This window comes from Tursiops truncatus, chromosome 10 (assembly GCF_011762595.2).
Source record: "Tursiops truncatus isolate mTurTru1 chromosome 10, mTurTru1.mat.Y, whole genome shotgun sequence".
In the NCBI taxonomy this organism is placed as follows: domain Eukaryota; kingdom Metazoa; phylum Chordata; class Mammalia; order Artiodactyla; family Delphinidae; genus Tursiops; species Tursiops truncatus.
The window spans coordinates 37,387,290-37,407,828 of NC_047043.1; the positions used below are offsets into that span (position 1 = coordinate 37,387,290).

The window sequence follows — 20,539 nt, forward strand, 5'->3', positions numbered from 1 at the left end:
GATGGCAGCCAGTTACACAGGATGAAGGGCCTTGGAACAGACAGACGTAGGTTGAAGCCCATCTCTGCTATTTATAGGCAGTGTGACATGTGGTAACTGCTCCAGGCCTCAGTTTCCCTCATCTATAAAAGGGACAATAATGCCTATGCTGTACAGGAACTGTAAAATTTAAAATATAGCTGTAAAATGCCTGGCACGTGGTGTGTCTCATTATCAAAGGTCAGAAAGGGCCAAGGCTTCTGGAACAGATGGACCTGGGAGAAAAGGTGGAGTAGAAAGATGGGGTCAGCAGATGCATTTGCATTTACAACATGCAGGGGGAGCTAGGAGAGTTCTCAGGCAGGAGAGTCTTGGAAGGGCAATGAGACAGGCTGGAGGATGAGGAAGGAGGATAGTGCTCTATCCTCCTATGGATGTTGGTGGCCAAGCCGGGGTGGCGGCTGACAAAAGATAAGTTAATGAAGCCATTGCTTCAGAGACTCTCAAGACCTGGGGACGGGTTGGATGGGCAGGATGAGTCATGGCTGATGCCTCATTTTTAGCCTGGGTGCTGGGAGGGGTGGGGCTGCCTTTGGCAGTTTTGGGGAAACTGGGACAGAGCTGGGGAAACTGGATAGAGTATGAGTTTACTTTAGGACATGTCTGAGATGACAGCAGGACACTGGAGTTTTGGAGGAGAGGCAGGGAAGGCTCCAGAGACAGGGACAGAGACCCCTGCCATTGAGTAGCAGAGAAGGGTGAGTAGTTGGAGGTGGGCACAGGGTCATGTTGAAGGAAGACAACCTTGGACAGGTATGCTCCTTCCCAGTCATCTTGCTATTCCCAGTGAAATAGGAGGCAAGGCCACTTGTTCTACATGGACTGCAGGGCCTCGAGGAGGCTGGGGACCCACCACCCTTTCAAAGACAGCACTGTGTCCTGACTCGGTCCCTGACACCTTGCTCTTCAGGCCTGGCTGTTGGTTTAGGCCACAAGCAAACTAGAAATTCACGATTGCACTTAGGAAGGCCCCACCGGAACTGTTAACATGTTCCCACGCGCTGACCCTGGTGGAGTATTCTACACCTCTGAGGAGGGCTGGGGGCGGGCCGCAGGACTCGCCCATTCAGTTCCTTGGTGTTAAGTGATTGAGAAGGTTCGTCTCATTTCCTATTGTTCCTGACATTATGCTCAAAGCCCTAAGAACTCCAAGTGGATGCCATCAAGAAAGGATCACGGGGCTTCCCTGGTGGTGCAGGGGTTGGGAGTGCGCCTGCCGATGCAGGGGACGCGGGTTCGTGCCCCGGTCCGGGAAGATCCCACGTGCCGCGGAGCGGCTGGTCCCCTGGGCCATGGCCGCTGCGCCTGCGCGTCCGGGGCCTGTGCTCTGCGATGGGAGGGGCCGCAACAGTGAGAGGCCCGCGTACCGCAAAAAAAGAAAGAAAGAAAGAAAGGATCACATTCTGACATTTCTGCGTTTGATTTTTTAAAGTCGGCTCATAATCCTTTCAGGTGTTTTACACTAAGTTAATGCTACTCATCTGACTCATCAGCCTCTGAGGAAATCACATGCAAGAAACTGAGACTGCTTATCACACACAATTCCAACAAGACAACCCCAAAGGAACTTATAGAAGAACCTAGAGTTTCCCTAAATATAACATAAGTGAGACCACTCAGGACACATCTCACAGGGAAAAAGACGGCATTGAGATTCTGGGTTAGCTTTTCATTGATGGTGCACCCCGCTTTACTTAAATCTTGTAAAATGTTTATTGAGTGAAGAACGTGGTTGTTTCTCGATGTGAGAGAGTATGAAGATCACAGCACCGCCCATGAGTAATCTTGCCAATAGTGTTTAACCTGAATCTAAGGGAGGCCTAACTTCCGGTTACTGTGAATACAGAGTATGAAGGAGCAAATTAAATGATGCCAGGTGAAAATAAAGACAGGACTTCCCTGGCGGTCCAGTGGTTAAGACTCTGCACTCCCAAAGCAGGGGTTGCAGGTTCGATCCCTGGTCGGGGAACCACGATCCTGCATGCTGTGCCACGTGGCCAAAAAAAAAGAATCGGAAACAAAAACAAAGTGAAACTGGGAGAAGGGCTGGTAACTTGTTACTACACAGCAGCCATTCCCGGCCCACCGTTCCCTGCCCACTTCCCTACAGAGCAGCTGAAAGGTGCTTTCCTTGAAAGACGATTTCCAAGTCTCCCTTGCAGCTAGAGTCCATCATAAGACCCAGTTTTGGCCAATGAGAAGTAAGGGTGAATCTGCTGGGTGGCTCCCAACAAAGGTTTTCCTCCTTGATAAAAGGAGAAAGGTACCTAAGGAGAGCCCCTTTCACCCCATCCCCCTTTCTTCCTGCCTGAGATGCTATCCTGTGAGAACATGGAGGATGGCGCTACGGCAGCCATCTTGTACCCATCAGGAGAAACAGGCAGCCACACTGAGTGTATTAGTTATCTGTGGCCGTGTCACAAATTACCTCAAAATTCAGTTCCTTCAAATAACAAATGTTTATGATCTTACACAGTTTCCAAGCATTAGGAATCCAGAAATGGATTAATTCCACGCTCGGGGTCTCTCATTAGGTTGTAGTCAAGCTGACAGCTAGGGTTGCAATCATCTCGAGGGTCATTGGGGTGGAACAGTCCACTTCCAAACACACTCTCATGGTTGCTGGTAGGCATCAGTTCTTAGCTGGCTATTGATAGAAAGCTTCAGTGCCTCACCACATGGTCCTCTCCACTGGGCTGCTCACAAGATGACAGCTTGCTTTTCCCAGAGTGAGATGTGCAAGGGAGTGAGAGAGAATAAGAGAGATAGAGAGTGTGAACCCCCAGTGGAAGCCATAGTCTTTTTATAACACTGTGAGAAGTGATAACCATCCCTTCTGCCATATTCACACCCTTCCTACATTTTGCTAGGGTTGGTCTATGTGACCAGAAAGTGGGGATTCTTAAGGGACAATTTGGAGGCTGGCTACTTCACTGAGGATAGCAGAAGAGAGAGAAAGAAAGAGTCTGGGTCCTTGAGGAGATTGTTGAGTGACTGTACCAACCCCCAAACCATTTGTACCCTTCCTGTTATATCAGATAATTGAATGCCTTTATTGCTGAAGCCACTGTGCATTTGATATTTGCTGCTGAAAACCTCAGGACTAATGCAAGGACTATTCAGTATTTCTAGTAAAATGTAGAATTATCATCTTGAGACAAACAAATAAAAACTAGTTCTTTGTTTTTAGGAAAAATAAAAGAAATACTTTAAGGTATAGTTTATTATAGCTGAAATCTGATTCATAAAAATTCTGAAAATTTCAGAAGAATTTTATTATACCTTTTAGAAATTGTTTACCAACTATTACTTCTGTTAGAATAGAATATTTTTCTCTTCCTTATTCCTCCTGAAAAACAAGTGAGGTTCTGCTCATTAATTGAACAGCTCTCTAATATAGCACTTGACTTTTGAGGTCTGTGACTTAATTTTTGAATACTTGATCAACATATATGTATATCCTCTGTGGGGTGCAAGTGTTTACACCTTTTCTAAAAAGTCAGTAATTAAAAAAAAAAAAAACAAGGCGAGAGGAGAAAATTTGACACTCTTGAGAGGGGGACAGAGCTTGCTAGCACCCTGTCATGTTGTCCTTTTACATGACCTTGAGATCATTCATGCAGCCTAAATCACATCTTATTCTCATTATGAAACAGCTTAATCATACAGTAAAGTACTGAAAATAGAATAGCAAACAACCATGTACCTACCTGACAGATTGAACTAACCTTAACATTTCATCACATCTTGGACAAATACTTGCTTGGTTTTAAATAAATGAAACATCATAGGTAGAGGTGAAACCTCCTTCAAACTCTTCCCTAATTTTACCCCCATTCTCCCTCCCATGGGAAAACCATGTCCCAGATTGGAGAGAGTCTTTCCCTTCCATGTTTTTATATTTTTATTACATGAATATGTTTTATAAACAATATATAGTATTGTTTTATAAATATTTTAAATTTCACATAAGCAAACACATTGACTTATTCTGCAGTTTGCTGTTTTCATTCAGCGTTGGGATACATGGCTCTGGTCTTTTCCATGTTACTGCTTTGGTAACCTATTATGAGACCATGGGCAACATATTCATTATTCTCTTACTGATGGACATTCAGGTTGTTTCCATTGTTTTACTATAACCAACAATGCTACAGTGAGGACCCTTTTATACATCTCCCTTTAAATCATATGGGTATTTCTCAAGGTCACAATGTGGATATACCAGTTGTAGCCATGGGATTTTAATTTATGGAAGTAACTGAGTGGTGACATGGAGAAGCTAATGCCAATGAAAGAAAATTTTTATTATTTACACCCTGATTCACGAGGGCTTGCCATGCCATGCAGGGCTATATGGGGAAGCACCCGGTTTGGTCAGGAGGCAGACGGGATGAGGGGAAAGCATGGCCCAGAAACTTGTTTGTGTTTTCTGCAAGAAAGGCAAGGCAGGGCAGAGAAACAGCTTAGGACTGGCTGATTTAAATAGTGTCAGCAGGCTCTGGACTATAGAGGTGGTCTCATGTTGTCTGGAACCTAGCCCTGGGTGATTAAGGCAGAGGAATATTGCTTCCTGGAGTATAACAGCCAGATAAAGGAGGTGGTTCAGAGTAAGGGCTCTGGATTGGTTTCTTTGCTATGAAAGGTGTGCTTTGAGCCCTTTGCTATCACTAAGAATTGGTTAACCCTGGGAGGGGTGGTCTCTCCCCAGTCAGGGAGGCCAAATGCCAGACCATCAAGAATACACACAATAGGAAAATAGGGCACTTCTTCAATTTGACCAGTTGTTGCCAAATTGCTCTCTGGAGTGGTTGTGCCATTTTACGCTCCCAGACAATAAGAGATCTAATTGCTTCCCTTCTCTTGGTATTACCAGATTTTTTAAATGTTGCCAATCGGAAGGGTGTGGACACCATCTTATTGTTGTCTCACTGATGTTTTCCTGATTATTTACGAGGCTAGGCGTCATTTCATATGTTCATTGTCCTTCCTCTTCGCTGAATTGCTTATTCTTAGCCTTTCCCCATTGGGGTGAGGACAGTGTTTGCCTTCTGTTATTAATGTGTAGACATTGATACTAATAATAGCTCCATTGAATGCATTGCAAATATCCTCTCCCAGTTTGTGGCTTGTCTTTTAACTTTTCTATGATGTCTCTATGGTACAGCAGTTTAAAATTTTAATGTAGTGAAATGTATCATTCTTTTCCTTTATGGTTTATATGCTTGTGTGTTTAAGTCATAAAGATGCCCTCTCATATAAAATAGAGTCTTGGTTATTTTAAATGATTTAACCATCAAGCCTAAGCTATTTGTTCCGTCTCTAGTGAAAAACTGCAGTCTGGTGGGCTGTTTGGCACCATCTGTTTTAAAATAAATGCTTGTAGGAATTTATTCTGCAGAAATACCCACAGGAGTCCCCCCAGAACCCCAATATATGCACAGGGTTGTTAAATACAGCACCAGTTGTAATAGCAAAAATCTAGAAGTAACCTAAGTATCTCTCAGTGGAAAGTTAGTTAAATTAATTCTGGTATATATTCATTTACCACATAATGTAATTCTCTGCAGCCATAGAAAAGAATAAGGGAGATCTGTTCATATGGAAAGTTCTCCAAGATATATTGGTAAATGGGAAAAATTAAAATTAAAAAAAGAAAACCCCAAGGATCCAAAGAATATATATGCTACCATTTATGTCAAAAATGAAAAAAAAATTCCCTATGTGTATGCACGTAAAATTTCAGAAACAAAACTACTCACGGTGGCTACTTCTGAGGAGGACCAGGGTTTGAGGGTGCAAGGGAAACCCAGTTTTCATTGCCAATCTTTCCTGTTTTCCTTGTTACTTCCATTACAGTAAACAAAGAAGAATTGCTGTAGGTGGTCCCCATTGCTGTAAGTTGCTATTTGTTTTGGCATTTGAAATATTCTGAGGTGAAGAGGAGAAGAAATTGAATTATTAGAAATGGGGCAGGAGACTGGGCATCGTTGGGACCGTTTGATTACATGTGTTCTGCAGCTGGGTCTGAAGGCATAAGGGGCAGTGCTTGCAGCAACGTGCTGGTTGATGAGATCCAGGCTTGCCTTTGTCTGGGGGAGCGGGCAATTGTCTGGGAACCAAGGGGAAGTGGTTGGGAGAAGCAGGGAATGAGAGGGAAGAGGGATGGAAGGTTGGGGCAGGTCTGAGCCAATTGGATTCGCCTAGGTCCCTGCTGTCTGAGTCTTGCGGTCTGGGCCACCGTAGGCTCTGAGTCCCCTTGCACTGTCTGGCTGCAGGGTAGGAAGAGGCTCTGCACCCCCTCCCCCAGTGGAGGAGGAGAGCTCCCACCTCAAAGGTACTGGTAGGCAATTCTCTGGAGAGGAAGAAAAGCCAGGCTCAACCTAGGAAAATGCTCATCCGATAAATGGGAATTAAAGGCACCCCGAGTTTATCCTTGTTGAGATTTAAGAAGGGAGAGGGATTGGGCCGGCATTCACAGAACAAAGACAAATTGTACCCCAGGGTTGAGTCCAATGACCTTCCTCAGGACAGTACAGTGTAGGTGGTCAGGGACCTGGGTGGTCTGGGTTTAAATCATAGCTATGTTGATTCCAAGTTACTTAACATCTCAGTGCCTTCGTTTTCTTATGTATGGGAAAATAATACCTCCTAAAGGGTGGTCCTAGTATATGGTAAGTGCTTACAAAGTATTAACCATTGTAATTTTTTATTTAACACCTCTGTAAATTCACGTAACTGGCATCCTGGGCAGTGACATTGTCGGCACTGGGGGTTGGATCTGTATCTGAGGTGGATGCATGTTAATCAAGCTCACAAGCCTGATGAATAAGCTGTAACCAACTCATTCATTCACACCGGCCAGTGCTTGTAGGCGGATCTGTCGCCACCTTGATCTCTCTTTTCCCCATGTGGGATCCCCGACTATACTCAGAGGCCCCTTGGGGGATTGGGGACACTTCTGTGCTCTTATTCATTTCTCTGGCTACTCCCACTGTGTGACTGTCAGCCCTATGGGGGAGGGCACTTCGGTACACTGGAGGATGGCAACTCATGGTTGTCAAATAAATACTTGCTGAATGACTAAATGGTCATCACGTGTTCCGTGTCATAACCAAATACTGGAAACAACCTAAATGCCCAACAACAGGGAGTTGTTATTAAATTGCGGCCCAGTCACCCCACAAAACCAAACAGTCATCAAGAAGGATAATTATAGCAATTGTATAGAAAGATAGAGAAATGCTTGTGATGTAATCTTAGCAAAACAAAAGAAATCAGAATGGTCTTGGCATGATGTGGCTCAATCTTGATATTTTGTTAAGTGAAAAAGCAAGGTCCTGGAAAAAGAGTATGAGATGATGCCATTCATGTAAAAAAGGGGGCAAAAAATAGAAGACTTCACTTGCAGCTCTAAGCACAAAATACCTCTTGACCAGCAAACAAGTGACTGAAAACACCTGGGCCTCTAGGGAGGGGACAGAGAGGTGGACATTTGGGAACAAGTCACTGACAACTTTTCTACCCTCTGAATGTTGAACCAGGTGAGCGTGTTTCTGATTCAAAAAATCAAATAATTTAAAACACTTCCTGGTATATAGCAAAGTAAAATAGATTGATATCTTTTTTCCTACTATATTCCTCAACTCTAAGGCACAATTCTAACCCACATTTTAAAGTTTCCGTTATCAGAATATATCTCAATCAATGGGCATTCTTAATAGGTTCTTGTGGTGGTTTTCTTTTCCCCCTAAAAAGTTTTTACTAAATTAATGCTGAGGCTTAAATTTGATGGTATTTTAGAACCAAGGAAATATAGTACAGAAAGATGTGTCATCTAGAAAGGAACTATAACAATAAAAACCATTGTGTGGTGGGATCGTGGGGATCTTCCTTTCTCAAAATAGTCCTTACTGGTAATTTTACATCATCTTTTCAATAGTTTTTAAAAAACATATTTTAAACTGTTTTCAGGAGAGAATAAATGTTTTTAGAGGGAAGCATCCCCCAGCACTGGGGTATAGAGAACCTGCCAAGCAGTAAACCCATGAAAATCACCACTTCCTCAACTTAGTTTAAATAATTATCAGAGCAAAGCTCTGGGCCCTAACTTAAGCTATGGTTACAAGGAGAGACCCATTGTCCTTGGATTTTTCCTGAGATACTCACCTTCCAGGAAGTTTGTCAAACCTGAGACAACACTTACTTGGCCACCATGGGTGTCTATTTCAGCAATTGGTTCAGACCTTGAGCTTTGATCATATAACATGTGGGATACACTAACAGCGCTCCATACTGATGACTTGAAGTCTGTCAGGAATCGACTATTAGTAAATTTCATGTTTGCAAATTGCTGCAAACCCTTGTTACTCAAAGTGTGGTGTGTGAACCAGCACCAGCAGAATCTCATGTCCCAGACCTACTGAACCTAAGACCCACATTTTAAAAAGACTCCCAAGTGATTCATATGCACATTAGAGTTTGAGAAGAACTACTGTAAACTGTAAATTGCAATATAGATGTTAGCTGCATTATTATTAATGAAAAAAAAGTGAATAATAATAATTTCTTGATCTGTTTTCAGAGACCTTCACGTTATCACCTCATTTGGTTTTTATAGCAATACTAAGAGTTAGAGGGTTTTTTTTGTTTTGGGGGTTTTTTTTTGGCTGCATTGGGTCTTTGTCACTGCGCGGGGCTTTCTTTAGTTGCAGCAAGCAAGGGCTGCTCTTCGTTGCGGTGTGGGTGCTTCTCATTGTGGTGGCTTCTCTTGTTGTGGAGCACGGGCTCTAGGCGCACCGGCTTCAGTAGTTGTGGCTCACGGGCTCTAGAGCGCAGGCTCAGTAGTTGTGGCGCACCAGCTTAGTTGCTCCGCGGCATGGGGGGATCTTCCCGGACCAGAGCTCGAACCTGTGTCTCCTGCATTGGCAGGAGGATTCTTAACCACTGTGCCACCAGGTAAGCCCCAGAGTTTTCGAGTTTTTAAACCCCGGTTTATAGAAGAGGAAATGAGATTCAGAGAAGTAAAGGGAAACTTATTATATTGAGTTTTGATTAGTCCTGTAGTTAGGAAAAAGGTTGCCAATTCATTGTTCAGGTACTCTTGTGATTTTTCAATGATGCAGATATTTGATGTCTAGCCAAACTGGGAGGTAAACAATAAATGCTGGAGAGGGTGTGGAGAAAAGGAAACCCTCCTGCACTGTTGGTGGGAATGTAAACTGGTACAGCTACTATGGAGAACAGTACGGAGATTCCTTAGAAAACTAAAAATAGAGCTACCATATGATCCAGCAATCCCACTCCTGGACATATATCCAGAGAAAACCATAATTCCAAAAGATACATACATCCCAATGTTCATTGAAGCACTATTTACAATAGCCAGGACATGGAAGCAACCTAAATGTCCATCAACAGAAGAATGGATAAAGAAGATGTGGTACATAGATACAATGGAATATTACTCGGCCATAAAAAAAAGGATGAAATAATGCCATTTGCAGCAACATGGATGGACCTAGAGATTGTCATACTGAGTGAAGTAAGTCAGACAGAGAAAGACATATATGATATCGCTTATATGTGGAATCTAAAAAAAAAAGGCTACAAATGGGAGGTAGGCTCCTGCCATCCCTTTGAACATCCTTTTCCAGTCTCTGCTAGGATTGTGCTTCTCTCTCAATGCCCAGGACCGTCCTCTCCCTCAGGAGGAGACAGATGACAGTCTAGTTCACGTGGCTAGCCCCTCTTGTCTGCCTATCTGGGGCCCAAAGTGGTCTCAGCCTCTGTGTGTGGGGGGAGCCCAAGGCTGAGAGTTAAGTAGACTCAACAGCCAGTATAACAGGTTGCTGGTCTGGGAAGCCAGATAGGTCCTTACATCAGCCCTGCAAGGACTTTAATTCTAACTTCAATTAGTATGGCCCATTCTAATCAGAGGACCAAGATCAGGATGGATTAGGCTGTGCTTGAAAATAATTCAGGATTAGTGAGAAAAGAATAGAAACATTTATTTCTCAAGAAACCTAATTATTATTTAAGCCTAAGAGTTTACTTTTTAAAAACAAGTCATCACGTCGAATTATTTACTTGGCTATTTAATGGTTACTTTGTTTAGCTCTTTGATGAAGGGTTGGAGTTCTGTTTCAAGAAAAGATGAGGAAGCATATTGCTTTCTAGCTCAGTTAACTATATCTCCAACTTAAGCCATGTATTCAGACCATATGAGCTCAGAACAGGAGCAGCCCACCCTGACTATTAGGAAGCTGAGATGAAAAAGAGAGTCCTGAGGGCGAAGCTCACAAGGTGAAAATAGCCATAATACATACTAAGTTCTTCCTGAGTCAGGTGATCCAGTTTTTCATTTTTCATGTTAAACAAAAATCTCATGTGCAACGATAGAAGCATTTTGGAGGGCAATTTGGCTATTTATCAAGAATTATAGCAGCTGTGTCTTGGGTGAGGCTCACTGCTTTCAATATTTCTTTGAATGAGTTATTCCATTCCTGAAAATTTATCCTCAGGAAATAATCTAAGGCATAGAAAAACTCTAGCCAAAAGAGCCCACCACAGCACTATTTTAATTTTTTTTTTTTCTATTTTTTGGCCATGCTGTGTGGCAGCATGCGGGATCTTAGTTCCCCGACCAGGGATCGAACCTGCGCCCCCTGCAATGGAAGCACAGCATCTTAACCACTGGACCACCAGGGAAGTCCCACGAGAGCACTATTTTAGGTATTCAAGCATTGAAAACCCATAGCATCTGAGAGCAAGGAAATAGGTAAATGACCTACAGTGTATCTACCTAATGATTTATTAAGTAGCCATATTTTAAATGATGCTTACATTTGAAGTACATCTGGTATTGAACTGGATTGTCCCTCTATTGCCTTTCATCTACTATGTGAAAATGGTTGAAACAAAGTTAAAAACGAAAGTTTTAAGACAAAGACTATTTGTAAAGTACTAGCTATAAAATTTGGTCTAAAATATATTAGGAAGGGTCTGCCCAGACTATCGTCATCTTCTTTATCCATCCAAACCCAAAGTCCAGCCATTCTTCAAGTCCTGTGCTGCCTCCTCATCCCTCCCTCCTCACAGCTCCTACAGTACACATTGGCCCGTGATAGGCTACCTCGTGCAGTTGGTGTTTTCATTCAGTATGTATCTCTCTCACTGGGATCCTTGACATCAGTGACTGGGTTTTAAACCTCTTTTATTCCACACAGCACACAGCTCAACCCCTGCACCCAATCAGTCACGAGTCCTATTGATTTTACTTCCAAGCTTTCCTCAGCTCTATCTTTTCCTCTCTATCCTTTCAACTAAGCCTCATCTCTCACATGGGCTCCTGCCACATTGTAGCAATCAATACTGTATCAGTTATGGTGCTTTAGGCTGCAAGTAACAGAAAAGTCAATGTGGAGTAGCTTACACAATGAGGAAAGTCTGTCCTTTCTATTTGAGAGAAAAGCCCTTTCCAGAAAGCCCCCCAGAAGACTCTCCCTCGGGGTCCACTAGCCAGCACTGGGTCACACATTCATGCTTTAGCTGCAGGGGAGGCTGGGAAAGCCATCATTTGGCAGTTTCAATCTCAATAGTGGGATGCAGGCTCTGCCAGCAGGAATGAGGAGAGCGTGAAGAGGGTAGGGAACCAATAGTGTCAGCCCCAAACTTCCTGCCTTGGGTGTCCCCACCCCTTTAATCCATTCCCAACACTGCCACTATTAATTCACTCATTCATTTAATTAATTATTCATTCACTGTATTAGTCAGGTTTGGCTAGTTTATGTTCCAGCAACAAACAGCAAGGGAGAAGAGAGAGCACAGAGATCGGCACCGGCTTTTACCTGCTTCCGCCTAAAATGGACCTATGTTTCACACATCATCCCCCAACCCCCCTCCCCACAACCATTAGTCTGTTCTCTGTATCTATGAATCTGTTTCTGTTTCATTATGTTTGTTTGTTTTGTTTTTAGAGTCCACATATAAGTGAAATCATATGGTATTTGTCTTTCTCTGTTTGACTTACTTCATTTAGCATAATACCCTCTAGGTCCATCTATGTTATCACAAATGGCAAGATTTCATTCTTTTTTATCCATTCATCTATTGATGGACACTTAGGTTGCTTCCATATCTTGGCTGTTGTAAATTATGCTGCAGTGAACACAGGGGTGCATGTATCTTTCTAAATTAGTGGGTTTGTTTTCTTTGGATAAACACTCAGAAGTAGAATTGCTGGTTCATATGGTAGTTATATTTTTAATTTTCTGAGGAATCTCCATATTCTTTTCCTTAGTGGTTGTATTCATTTACATTCCCACCAACAGTGCATGAAGGTTCCCTTTTCGATTCTGCTTTCATTTCATTGGCTAAAGCAAGTCCTGTGGCCACACTTAACTTCAAAAGGGCACAGAAGTGAGATCATCCTTCATGCAGGGTAAGCCGCACGAACAGTTACCAAATCCAACAAATATTTATTGAGTGTTGGCTATATGCAAAGAGACGTGCTAGAGATGTATTGGTAAGAAAAACAAAGTATCTGTTCTGAAAGCTTTTACAGTCTAGAAGCAATAGTCTACCCCTTCCTTTATGTGCTCAGGCTAACATTTGAGACTTCAATTGTACCACCACTTACATTTTCATTGCATTAAAAAAAAAAGCTTGGCTGTCTTCCTGAATAGGCTGTAAAACCTCAAAGATGTCTTATCCCTTCTTGTAAACCTCATACCTAGAATTGTGCCTAGAACTAGTAGAAACTTAATGTTCGTTGAATGATGTATGAGATAGGATGGGCTCAGCTACGGAACAGGAAGCCCAGATGACAGTGGCTTAAACAAACAGGGTTTGTATTTTAACATTTAGTGAGAAGTCTAACAGCCAGCAGCTGCTGGGGCTGATTTCTCTGTTCAGCAATGTCATCCAGGACCCAGACTCTTTCCAGCCCTACACTTTGATACACTTGGCTTGTTGGCTTTTCCTCCCTGTGATTGTGCTTCATGATCATAAGACTGCTGCCACTGCTCCACATAATATATTTTTAAGGCAGGAAAAAAACAGAAGGGGCAGCAGTAGGGGGCTGTCCACTGGTAACTGTCCCTTATAGCAGAGAACAGAAACTTTCCTAGAAGACACCCAGTAGCTTATGTCTCATGGCCAAAACATGGATCACATGGCCACCTCAAGCTTTGAGCAAGGCTGGGAAAGAGAATATCGGGATTTCCAGTCTCTGTGGTTGGAGATGGCCAAGAAGGGGCTGGGGATGGTTTGGGCAGCCAACCGAAAGTTTCACCACAAATGAAGAATAAGTGCTCAATAAGTACTTATTGGTGGAAGCTTAGATTTTTATGATCTGGTTCTTTATTGATTTTTAATAACATATAAAGGACCCTCATCACTGCTGTGTCTAACCAGTATTGAATGCATCTTCTGTTTGTGCTGGGAACTGGAATTTTCTCATTCAGTCTTTGCAACCCCGTGACAGAGGTATTATCCATCTATTTTACATATGAAGAAACTGAATCCCAGAGTAGTTAAGCAGCTTGTTCAACATGCTCCCTTACCAACTAGTAAATGATGACACAGGGGTTTGAATTCCAGTGTCTTGAGTCCAGAGCCCATGATCCTATCCTAGAACTTGAGGTCTAGAGGTGAACAGAGAGCTCATCAGACACAAGCCCTTTATTTCATAGTGCTGAAGCCCAGGATGGGAGGTAACCTGCTCAAGGTCACACAGCAAGCCCAAGCCAGAGCCAGGCCCAGGACCCAGGAGTCCTGACCCCCAGGCCACGGTTCTATCACTCTGGGCTGGCTCTCTTTAGAAACCTCACGTTAGTTCACTGATCTTTAAAAAGACAAAAATGCCAAATGGGATCCTGTGGACAATTCAGTTTTTTAAAAAAATGTACTTGACCTAAGTTTTGGCAAATTAGAACAAGTTGTTTCCTTTTTTGGAGTCGAAACTTAGCGATTAGTTGGTTCAAACTCTTCTACCCATCTCAGTGGAAAGTCTAGTCTGTACAAAATTTTTCAGTTCTCAAGTGATAAAGAGGAAGGAAAGAATGCAATGATCAGAGCCTCAGCTGGGGCTTAACCAAGATTACTTTGAATTCCAAGCTCATGACCCAGAAATGCCTTATTTGTGGTGTTTAAACACGTCCTATGTAACACTGCCTTGGGAAGCCTCTTGATAGAGTAAAATGTGTACGTTTTGAATCCCACTTCTACCACCAACTAGCTGCGGGAACACATGACCTAGGCCCACTGTGAGACTTGCGTGGAGCTAATGTACAGACAGCAGCTGGCACAAAATGGGACAAACCAAGTGTCATTTCCCCTTCCCCTGTCCTCCGGCGCTTCCCCTTCAGACTTGGGGCTGAAATATCTCTAGCACACAATTTAACAAGGAGTGCCTGCCTTCCCACACTGCTTTCTGTTTCAGAGGGTCAGAGTCCCTTTTGTTGACAGGACTCAAACCTTTCGGGGGAAAAAATTTGCTTAAATTGAAAAGTCATTTTTGTGTTGCATTTACGACCCTAGAGCATCAAGGTTATAAGCATAGGCTCTTGAATCACACAGAGGCTCCGTCACTTCCTGTGTGTGTAGTTGTGTAACCTCCTTGTGTCTCCGTTTCCTTCTCCACACAATGGAGATAATAACAGTACCAACCTCAGGGGGCTGCCGTGGGGATTAGATGAGGGAATGTGTGTCACTCTGTAAGCATGTCATACGGGTTTGCCAGAGCCTTGTTGGATCCTTCAATCTAAGATAGGCTGGGACCTAGGACCTCCTACCAGAGCGACACAGTACAAAGAAACGATAAGGGACTAAAAATAACTATATACATGCACAGTTGGGGCAATTATGAAGAATAAGACATAAAAAGGCCATAAAGCTACTGCTATTTCTGAGGTGCTAGGAGAAAAACAGGGTGAGCCCTGTGCATGACTCCTGCACACAGCCCCACCGAGGGGGTGGGCAGACCACCTAAGCTACCCCTCTGGTCCGACCTACCAATCCGCCCCTACCATCACCCCATGTAAGGGACCAGCCCACCCTCCTGGGAGAGCGAGCAAGGGAACCCATTATTTGTTTTTGCTCCCAATAAAGCCTTGCCTGAATTCCTCGTCTGGCTTCTTATCAATTTCTATGGATTAAAGAGTCCAAGGACCCGAACTGGTAACAAATCTCTTCCACAGTGTTTTTCAAGAGTGTTCAGTGTGGGTTAGACAAAACATTTTCTCTCCTTCTTTTAAGGATAAGGACAATTGGGCAAATGACAGCACAGCAGGGCAGCACAGCAGACAGTTGGAGAGAACTCAGGACTGCAGGCAGGATACTGGGTTCAAGTCCTGGCTCTGCCACCAGTGCCCATGTGTCCTTCTATTCTCTGGGCTTCAATTCTCTGCTAATCACGGCTATTCAAATGTCTTCTTGGAAGCCTTAAGTGACCAAGACTAGCAGGAAACAACAATTTGGTAAAGGTTTAGAATTCTGTAATTTGGGCTCGAGAATGAAGAACTCTTTCAAGATCTTCTCCCAGAACAAGAAGAGTCAGTTAGGAAGGAACAGCAGCATTTTCCTTGGGCAAACTTGAGGAGTCCCCTGCTTGTCCTCCTCACCCTTCACCCCCTCCTCTGTTCCTCCTTGGACACAATGTGATTTCCATCCTCCACTTTGCCCCCAGATACCACCATAAACAAGTTCTCAGATCCTTTTCCACCATCTGAAAGAAATGCACTCAGCAAACATGCACATTTACCTTGTCAGCCCCACGAGGGCAGGGACCGTGCCTCAGTCCACTGCTCTGTGTATGGACTGAGACACAGAGCAGTGGACTGAGGCACAGTCCCTGCCCTCCTGGGGCTGACGTACTAGAGGGGCAGGCAGAGGCAAGCAAAGTAAACAAGGAAAATATACAGTGGAGCAGGTGGAGCCGGCCGAGAGCTGGATTTAACTGGGCTGGAGTTTTGCCAAGTGAGTACAATCTAGAAAGCTTGAGGTACGGGAGGGGAGGCTGTAGACAAGAGAAGAGTTGTAATCACTAACGATGGAGTTGAGGCAGGGAAAGGAGGGGAGAAGGGATTTGAAGGGGACAGTGAAAGGTAGTGAGATCAGTGGACTATGGGGCCCATGGGAGTAAAGGCTTGAAGAGAAGAGCTAGAAAGAGCTTTGAACATGGGATCTTCAGAGGGCCTAGGGCTTGAGTGTGGGGCTGAGTAGTGAGCCAGGGAAGATAAGATCACTGGGGGAGAGGAGGCCATGGAGCAGGGAGGCCAAAGCATCGGTGGATTGGGCAAATGGATGGTGAAAGCACTGAGCGTAGTGGCAGGATGAGTGGGACAGAGGACAGCAAGGTGGGAGTGAAACTGTGTGGGACACTTTAGGACCTCTCGGGTGTACAAGCCACCCCTCCCATGTTCCCCATCTCTTGAGGTAAAAGGCTTTGCTTCAGGCCCCCCCTCAGTTTCAAAAGTCTGGCTCAAGAGTTAAATATTAGGAAATTCGAACACACAGAAACAAAGAATAGCTGTTGGGCTAGGAAACATAACAATTTAGACTATAAATCAGTTACATAGCAGAGTCACTGAATTCCCAGTTCCCTGAAAGATATAGATAACGAGGTCTGACACACATTCCTAAACTGTTTTTACACAAACCAGACTTCTCCTGCTTCCAACCAGGAAAACTGCTGTCCACAAGCACATAGACCCCCCGGCCGGTTGGGACCAGAAGGTTGATGATGTTGATTCCCAAAACCTCACCCTGTTACCTCACTACCAACCAGCCAGAAGAATGCAACCCACAGCACTAATACTGCCTTTTAAAACCCTTCCCTGAAAGCCACTGGGGAGTTTGGGTCTTTTGAGCATGAGCTGCCCGCTCTCCTTGCTCAATGCCTTCAATAAACACTGTACTTTTCTTCACCACAACCTGGGGTCAGTAGATTGGCTTTGCTGTGTGTCAGGCAAGCGGATCCAAATCCAGTTTCTGTAACAGGAGATAGGACCTTCAGATAATTAGTAAATAGTGACAGTGGTGAGAGGAGGAGTTTGTAAAGTCATATTTAATAGTGTGATTTAATGTTACATTTGAGTAAAACCTCTTTTGTTTTATTGTAAGAACTATAGAGAAGGAGAAAGCTGTTCGTGGCATGAAAAGCAGGACTGAGCATTAAAAAGTTGACAAAAGACCTGGGAGTATCTCATTTCATGAAGGATCAAAGCTGTCAGCCTAAGGGATATAGCTCTACTTGTGCAGTCATAAGCAGCCCTAAACTGGTGGGAAGGTATTTAGATTTTTATGGGTGAAGGGCCTTCCTTTTTTGTTTGTTATTTTATTTTATTTTGTAAAATGAGCACGTTATTTTTTTTTTTTAATTTTTTTGGGGGGGCCATGCCACACAGCTTGTGGGATCTTAGTTCCCCAACCAGGGATCGAACCCACGCCCTGGGCAATGAAAGCGTGAAGTCCTAACCACTGGACCACCAGGGAATTCCCCCAAGGACCTTCCTGTCATCCCTAAAATACCAAGCAGAGAGCCACCATTTCAACAGAGGCTTGAAAGAATAGAATGATAATTCATTAGTGTCATATACTAAAAGCCATTGACTGAGAGCCAGTGGTATAGAAAAGTTAAGAAAGTGGACTCCGCTTGGGTTTAAATCCCGGCTCTGCTACTTACCACTCATTTAACCTCATCTGTATGAGGGGGATAATAATGTCTCAGCTTCTGAAAAGTAAATGAGCTGAGAGGTTGCCTGGAGTGTGTGAGGACTCAAAAAATGTTGGTTAGATATTCTGATCTTTCTAATCTTTGTTGGCAAATAAACAAGAAAATAAGGCTTTGAAGGCCCTGGCCATTAGTTCTGTGTAGGGAAAAACAGCCAGAGAGTAAGGCTGAGACAAGGGTCCTACCTCAGCTAATTGCATTTCAACAGCCCCTGGGAGGCAGTGTGGCCCAGGGGTAGTGAATCTGTGCTGGGAGTCAGAAGCCCTGGGTTTCCGTTCCTCCTCAGCCTGAGGCCAAGATCAAGTATGGCCAAGGGCAAGACTGGGTGTCTCTGACCCTCAGCTTACCCACCTGTAAAATGGGGATGATCATTCTGCCAGGCCCACACACAAGGTCGTTTTGAGGACCAAATGAGAAAATGTTCCATGAAGGTTAATGGTAACTCAGTTCACCTGTGTTGAGTGCCCACCTACTGTGTGCTGAGCACAGGAGAATGAAATTAGGCCTGCTCTCTCCCTAAACAAGTGCCCAGAAGACAGGACATGTACCCAGACAGCCAGAGTCTATGGGTGAAAGTGCTAAGGGAGTCTGATTACGGAAGGAAGAAGTATCTTTATGGTTGAGTCTTATGAGCAGATTCAGGGAGGATGTACTGAATGGTGCCCAGTGCACTCAGCAGCTCCCCTTCTAGAGCCTCATCCAGCACATGTACCTGTTCATGCCAGATGACCTGAGGTCAAGGCTGTTCACTGTAGCATGCTTTATAGCTGCATAAGTTCAGAGCCCCCTAAAACACCCACCAAAGAGAGAATATGTGGGCTCTATAGCAGAATAAGGAAAAGTTCTTTGTGAACCGACATGTCAATTTGGGCTTCCTTCCCCTTCCTCCGGATGCTCTCAGACCCTGAACTTGTGTCTACCATAGTCATTTTCATGGGCTCCTTGAATTAGAAGTGTCCTTGATAACAAGGAAAGCTATGACCTGCAAGTGTGTGAACACAGGCCCCACTGGGCCCCAAGCCCCAGAGAAGGGTTACTGTCCTCTTTCTATAAAGAAAATGAGGCCCAGGTTTGCCAGGGCAGCACAGCCAATAGATGCTGGGCTGGGATTTGTCCTACAACTGACTTCCTGGTTGTTTTATATATCTGTTGCTCCGCCCCCTTTGAGACTATTCATTCTGTAAGGGCTGCGGTCAGTTTTCTTATCCTCTCCTTCAGGGCCAGGCAAAGTCCACCCCCTTAGGAAATATTAATTCTTAAGATGGGGATGGTCCTAAGAAGGAGATGCCGGGGTAGGACGGTCTCTAAGGAATCTGTGTGTGTGTGGTGGGGGGGGTGGAGTGTAGGGGTGAACAAGTTGGTTCTGGGTTGGTTCAGAGGGAAGGGGGGAAGATGAGCATTACCATCTGAGAGAAAAGGTGTGGTGGTGAAACAAGACAGGACAGATACAGTTCCCATCTTGGGAACTTGGGGAATTAAGGGAATTTGCCGGAAGTGGACAGGTGGTGGGCCAGAGGGGAGCAAAAACCATCTTCCATTTTCATCTAAACGTCTCAGAAGGTCCCTATGTAAGAAACCTACATATAGACTCCCTCAGGTACAGACACACTTTACCATCTCTATACAAAGCTATTCATTGCAGAATTGACTGTAAAACAATGGAGCCAACTCAATGTCTATCAATAAGGAACTGGTTAAATAGTCAGATTTCCATATGATGGAACACTCTCCAGTCCAAGAAAGGAGGAGGAAGTCCTTACCGCTCTGATATAGGACAATTGCCAAAATATATTTTAAGTAAAAAAATTCGAAGTGCATAATCAGGGAAATAAAAAATTTAAACCACAATGAGTTATGATCCCACATGTATCAGCCTGTAACATTTTAAAAACTGATAATTCCAAGCATCGGCGAGGGAGTGAAGCAAAGGGAACTCTCAAAGAGCTGGCAAGTATGTGAACTGACACAACCACTCTGGGAAACAGTTTGCCCTTATCAACTGAAGTTGACAATAATGTGTGTTCCCTAGGCCCCTGCAAATGCCCCACGGAAATCCTTACCCCAACCAACTCCCCAAACATACATACACACCAGGAGAAACAATTAAGAACATTCACACAAGCACTGATCCTAGCAGCAAAAAATTGGAAGCAACCCAAATGTCCTCAAATAGTGCAATGAAAACTTAATTGTGGTGTCTTTATACGATGGAATTCCATACCAGAGTGAAAATGATTGGCATCACTCAACTGAACCTCAAGACCCTTAATCTAATCGTGGCTGGGATACAAGCAAGCTGTAGAAGACTGCAGGCAGTACACTTCCTTCTCTTCAAAATCCAAAAAGGTGAGACACTACCCCATACATATTGTATGGTGACGTGAACATATGGCAGGACTATAAAGGAAAAAAGGGCATGATAAGCATCACATTTAGGACAGTATTTAGGGGAAGAAAAGGTGAGGCTGGGAAGGGCCACAAAGAGGATTTTAAAGGCCCTGTTTCTTTGTCTAGGAGAGGTGGTAGGGACCAGGTGGCTTATTGTATCATGGTTTTTTTTTTTAATAGGTATATATTGTATAACTACTATTTTTATAACTAATCAATATTTAATAAAAACAATTTAAAAAAATGAGGGCTAGGGCTTCCCTGGTGGTGCAGCGGTTGAGAGTCCGCCTGCCGATGCAGGGGACACGGGTTCGTGCCCCGGTCTGGGAAGATCCCACATGCCGCGGAGCGGCTGGGCCCATGAGCCATGGCCGCTCA

General features: G+C 44.0%; 1 long non-coding RNA gene across 1 annotated transcript in view; it reads left to right on the forward strand.

Annotated features, from left to right (window-relative positions):
• The first annotated feature begins 572 nt into the window (after nt 1-572).
• Nucleotides 573-20,539, forward strand: part of LOC117313861 (uncharacterized) — a 40,756-nt gene continuing 20,789 nt past the window's right edge. Inside the window, exons 1-2 of the long non-coding RNA XR_004528439.2 lie at nt 573-737; nt 19,998-20,119. This is a non-coding gene — a long non-coding RNA (uncharacterized lncRNA). The remainder of the gene's footprint in view (nt 738-19,997; nt 20,120-20,539) is intronic.